The sequence below is a fragment of the Pseudopipra pipra genome, chromosome 26, assembly GCF_036250125.1.
Source record: "Pseudopipra pipra isolate bDixPip1 chromosome 26, bDixPip1.hap1, whole genome shotgun sequence".
Lineage (NCBI taxonomy): Eukaryota > Metazoa > Chordata > Aves > Passeriformes > Pipridae > Pseudopipra > Pseudopipra pipra.
This window is the reverse complement of record NC_087574.1, coordinates 635005-641438: the sequence shown is the minus strand read 5'-3', so window position 1 is coordinate 641438 and position 6434 is coordinate 635005.

The following is a 6434-nucleotide window of genomic DNA, read 5'->3' as shown; positions in this document are numbered from 1 at the left end:
TGGAACAGGGATGTTACTGCAGCCTTTGAAGAGGACCACACTGGGAAAGATCTCCACATTGCAGGCAGTGGATGAGACCATGGTAGTGCAGGTGGATTTGCCTTGAAGGAACTGTGACCTGTGGAGAGCCCACGCTGAAGCAGGTTTACCTTGCAGCTCATGAGAGCCTCAGGGAATTCCCTGCACAGCTGCCAACAACTGGGACACCTGGGATCCAGGGCAGCTGCTGGGTCAACTCAGGCTGAGTGTCTCAGTGTCTCAGTGTTGCTGGGGGATCCCTGTGCCTGGGTGTGGGTGCTGGCAGTGCTTGATCTGCCTTGACACATGTCCCTGGTGTGTATGTGCTGAAGTGCCTGGGGTGGACATATCTGTGTGCCTGTGTTTTGCCAATCTGTTTTGCTCCAGGAACGAAGATGGATTAAAGGAATACAGGCACCAACTTTAAAGAATAAGTGTGTAAGTTTACTACAGTGCAAAAAGTAAAGAATTACAAAGGAAGCAGTGGCTTATGAAAGGATACACTTAGAAATGCAACTAATCATTACTACGAAAGTGTCTATAGTGATTAAGAGAGAAATACATCACCAATTACCCTATTTAGATTATCATCATCCAGACCTGCACATCAGCTGGAGAGGCCCCCTGATCACAGCGAAGGGTTGGAGAACCACTCCTGTAATTTGGAAATCCTACACAGTGCGTCTGCTCACAGGGGTGGCCTCCATCTTTGCTGTGAGAGAGTCCAGCTTATATAGTGTTAAACAAACCAGCTGACATCACTCAATTGGTGCAGAAAAACAATCTGGCTTTCTTCCCTCCTTGGTTTTCCCTTAAAGCCTGGCCAGGGCCCAGGACAAAGTCAGGGAGTCAGTTTGGACTAACTACTACCAAATGCCCCATGGCCTGGGCTAGTCTCTGAATACAGATCTGTGGCTACACTTATATCTCAAATATGAACCAGCTGCAACCATGTGAGACCTACTGCTTTCATGGCCTTGACATACTAATTATTAATAATATGTTGTGCTACTTTTAAAGCATTACTAAGGATTATATAGCATCTTGGTTAATAAGCAGATATATGGCTAAATACAATACTAAGCTAAATATAATATTAGGTTGGAGGGTTCAGCTATAGGTCAACTTTGGCTCAGGGATACCCCCAGCATTACAGCCGAGAAGGTCTGAGCCACACTGAGGAGACGTAGTGGGAGCTGCTGGAGCTGCTTCCCACAGATTCTACCTAGGCCTTACAGCAAGGTACCCTCTAGGTCCCTTGGGCACCACCATGTCCAACAGGTCCCTCTGCTTTGGCACAAGAGGAAACAAACTTTGTAAATCCATTCAGAAGTGGTAGTAAATTGGGCATTGTATGAGGTCTCCCATTTATTCGTACTCTGATCTCACCTGAGCTGTCCTCATGGATTACTGCTCGGTCTTCTTTGCTTCTGCTTCAGACTTCTGCCACCCACTGACCCCTTAGTTTAGATCAGGGTGGGCAGGATATTTCCCAGTTTCCTCATATGCTGGCACAGGGCAAATTCATAACATGAGTTTGCAGGTTATCTCAAACCTGGCGAATTTGGATCCAAGATCACCATCACTGGGAGGGCTCCCAGGCATGGAAGCATCCCTGAACTTACAGGGACACTGCCTGTAACAGAGAGGAATGGACATGTCAGCCAGAGGTGATCTGGATCACAGGAATACCACTGGAAAGAATAATTTGTTCATTTGTCTCAACAGATATAAGGAAAAAAATGTTGGAGAGGATAGTTAGACTTCAATCTGTGTGATCAAAGCCATGAACAACCTGAGAGACATTTGAAGCTGGCCCAGCTGTGAGTGGGAGCTGAACCTTCAGATATGTTTCAGCCATGGTTTGAAGTAAGTCTAAGTGTCCAAGAGCAGAGAAGAACAGGGTTGCAGAAGAGGCAGCTTTTCAGTTTCCTCCAACTAAACGTCTTGTTCACTTGTGGTTTGGCTGGGGTTTTGTAGTACGGGTGAAGTCAAAAGTTTGTGGTAAGGTCTGCCTTGAGAAAAAGATATTATCTGCATTACTTCTGGCCACTGAAGTAAAATTTAGATGAGAAGTTACTGAGGAAGTAACAGGTTAAATTTCCTTTAGTGTTTGCTTGTTCATCAGCACCCTTTAATCTGTGCAGTAAAAGATAGTGTTTCAATCAGCAAATGAAAAGGAGATGAAATCCCACATGAGTACCTTGTGTCTCTTTAGAATGGGCAATCTGACTTGGCTTGTGGAGAGTGTTTTCCTTTCCAAATGCTCCTTCTGTCCTGACAGTTGAAATCCAGTGTAAGGTTCCAGGCATTTTAGCTGCTATTTAATTAAATACATCCATAGAGATGAATGAGGCCTGAATAGGAAGATGGACAGCTCTAGTTCAAGGCTGAACTCAACTAATGGGGTATAAAAAGAAAAAGGAAAAATTAATGGAAATAACCAGTTTGTAATATAGCTAAATAACTTGTCCATTACTGTGCCGGGCTCACCAATCAAGAAGTCTTTAATTTTTGTTCCTTGACAAGTTCAAACTTAAACACAAATGAATCCTTCCAGATAGCACCAAGTAAGAAGTGTTTACTTTGTGTAGCAGAGATGGTGAGATAAAAACCTCTATCAATATGGGTAGAACAAAGTAATAAAACCCATTCATTTTTTGCAATACCTACTGTGAACTCTGAAGTAGAGGAAGGCTGTAATAATAACAATACTCACGTGGAAAAGGAGGAATTTCCGTAAAAGTTTTCAGAAGGGCTAGTTGGTGAAGTTTTTCCCTTTTTTTTTTCTTGTGGTTTCTTACATTGTGTCTCCACCTCTAACATTTCTGTCAGAGAAATGGTGGCATTCTGTCACTGCAATGTAGTTGGCTCAGACTGCCTTGCTGTCCTGGCTCAAATGAGATTTTAAAGGCTTTAGGTTGACATTGGTAGGAATAAAAATGCAGGCATTACTACACCTTGACCAGAATCCAAGGTAAAAATCAGATGCAGAGAGACAGATGTGCTTCCAAACAAAAACAAAAAACCCCCAAACAAACAAACCCAAAACCAAACCAAAAATCCACAACAGGGAAAAGAAAGGAGAAAATATTTCAGCATACAAGGAAAGTCACATCAGTACTTGGACAGAACGATAGATATAACAGTCATCACAGCAACAGATAAATCACAGAAATTCATATATGGGTGAAGTTCTTCAAACTATTACAGGATTCTTCATTTTTTTTCTTTTTTTCCTCTCTTTACTTTTTTCTCCTTACTCAGTGTCAGAGCAGTTTTAAAGCAATCACACTGCACAGTGGATCTTTCCTGCCTGTAGTATGAATGTGGCCTTCTGCACATGAATCCCAGAACAGAGATGCTGAGATCTAATTCCCACCAGGGTTCTTTGGATATAAAATGAATCTGCACTGACAAAGCTATTGGTTACAAGGCTGACATTAGTTGAAGGGTGATATGTCTGAGCATTTGTGGTGATTGTCCTCCGGGAACATGGCTGATAAGAGAGAAATCAGAAAAAAAGGTAACAGTTCAGTTTACCTACGACACTGAAAGTGTCAGACAAATACAGAACACGAACTAGAGCTCATTTTTGTGTTAGTGACCCAGTGAAGAACATTCAAAAGAGAAAAACACAGCATAGAAAAGAGAAAAGGAGCCAGCCCCAAAGGACTAATATTCTCACCTTTCATCAGAGGCCCAAACAGTGTTCACAAGCCCTCCTGAAAAAAGATCCAAACTTATGCCCCATCTATCCAGGCAATTTCTTCTGGAGATTTCTCCTCCTTCCTGAAAGCAGCCGAGAATGAGCTCAAGAGCATGACCCAAGAAGAGGAGCCAAGTGCTGGAAGCTCAGCACTGAAGTCATGACCCGCCAGAGCATGGAGTGAGAACCACAAGGGTTTCTGAGCTCCTTTGCTGCCCTCAGGGTTGACCCTGAATTGAGCATGAGGTTGTAACAATTGACTGCTAAGGCCCCTCCATGCCTGCATGAGTCCGAAACTCCAGGGTTTCCCGACCTTTTCCAGAGAGGTGGTTTAAAGGCCAATGTCACATGCACCAGGCTCCCATGAAAAGAAGCTTCCTCAAGCCTCATGTCTCTTTCAAATGTGAGCCCGTAGATTGGAGACTCTTTTGCACTTTATTTGCTCCTCGTGCTTCTGCCTGGGCTTTCTATTTGAGCACTGCCCGAATCTGCAGGACCACACTGAGAGGGAAGGTAAAGATTACACTGGTATTTGGGCAGCTGAGGCTGCAGAAACAAGAGTAGCAGTGTGTGAGGTCCCCCAGGGTATGGAAGGCACCTGGCAGAGCTCAGTGCTTCCAGGAATAGGGCTGGCACCTCTCAACACCTCCCAGACCTGTCAAGGTCCCTGCACCTGAGCTCAGAACTCGGAATGCAGACTGACCCTGTGCTCCTAGTGCACTGGAGTAGTTCAAAGCAGACCATCCCACAGGCACTTTCTGACACTGCAGACTATCAATACAGGAGAGCTCTGCTCTGGGCATGTGCTTGCACCCCTCACCTCATGCCCAGATGGTCCTCTGCAGCCTTCTGACAAAAGGCAGCCAGCTCTGGCAACTGAGAAGCAGCAAGAAAAGCAGCATCTGTGTCTGGGGACACAATCCTGTTCTCCCTCCCACAGTTCCCACAAGCCCCTGTCCTGGGAGGTGTCTGGTCCTGGTCCTGTGGCAATGGATGTTCCTGTGGCCCCCCTAGAATGACAGGGGGTGGGGTGGGGAAGGAGATCCCTGTGCCACGGAATCTCTGGGGCCATTAGGGCTCCTTTACAAAGTGTTGATGGGGATGGGGTGCTGACACATTTTCACCCATCTCCCAGTGTATCCCATGGAAGAGCACTTTGGATTTTCCTCATTTCTTGTATCTTTACCAGGCAGGCAGCTCTGTGATCACTCCCTTGCTAATCCCCCTCCCCAACATTCTCACTGACACTTGTTGGTTGTGGTGACTCTCAGCTCCAGAGCCTGTGGGGCCCGTGTTCATCTGCCCCACGGTCACTGGTGCTGCTGACTGCTCCTTTCCTGCTCACGTGGCACACGTTGACTGCATGAGAGAGAAGAAAGTGCTGGACCTAGGGAGGGGTATTCTGGAGTGGAATTTGGGTGGAAAGGGATGTTATGGGGGGGGCAGAGCAAAGCCAGTGTGGCTCAGGACTGGATGGACAGCTTGGATGGCATCCCTTTGTCCCTTCTGGAAATGTTATTTTCTCCTGTTTCAGGGCTGCAAACTGAGTGTTGTTTGGCCAGAAATAGAGGTGTGTGTTTGGGATGACTCAAAAGAAGGCTTGTGAATTATTATGAAATGGTTGGACATCCTGCAACCTCCTGTATTCATCCCATGGCAATCTTGATGTTACTTGATTTGAAATTATGGTAGAAGGGAGACAAATATTTGAAGTGAAACAGGAGGATTTCAAAAAGCGGAGATATCTCTTAACAGCTTCACTGGAGCCTCTGGGGCTGCTTTTGTCCTCTCACAGATGCAGAACTCTGTGCTTCTGTAACTGAGGTGGGTAATGCAGAACTTATGGGTACTATCAGGGTCTTGGCTGACTTGGTGCCTAACAACAGCTGTGAGGAGAAAGGGAGGGATCTGAGGCCCATTGTTCCTCAGAACTGGTGCCTTCCTGGGGCAGATGCTTCTTTGACAGTGAAGATTTGGGTGAGAAGCAGAGTTTGTGTAAAAGAGCAGCTCAAATCCAATGTGTCCTTTTCCTTCCTGCCAGCCAGCCAACAGGAATCACACAATCCCAGAACAGTTAGGGTTGGAAGGGACCTCTGGAGATCATCGAGATTGATCCCTCTGCCAAGGCAGAGTGACCTTGAGCAGGTGACACAGGAATGCAACCAGGGGAATTTTGAATGTCTCCAGAGAGGGCAAGGTGATTCCTTCCTGGCAAGGTGATCCGGTGCTCTGCCACTCCCAGTGGAAAGAAGTTCTTCCTCATGTTGGGAGTGTTCATTGCTCCTCATCCTGTCACTGGGCACCACTGAAAAGAGTCTGGTACCAACCTCTTGACAACTGCCTTTGAGGTATTTATATGTATTTATGAGATCCCCTCTCAGTCTTCTCTTCTCTAGACTGAACAGTCTTGGCTCCCACAGTCTCTCCTCCTCAGAGAGATACTCCAGTCCCTTAATCATCTTTGTGGCCTCCACTGGACTCTCTCCAGTAGTTCCTTGTCTTTCTTGTACCGAGGAGCCCAGGACTGGATGCAGCACTCCAGATGTGGCCTCAGCAGGGCCGAGTAGAGGGGAAGGATCACCTCCCTGACCTGCAGCCACACTGTTCCTGATGCACCCCAGGATCCCATTGGCCCTCCTGGCCTCCAGGGCATGTGTCTGGCTCATGATCAACTTGTCATCTACCAAGACTTGCAGGTCCTTCTCCA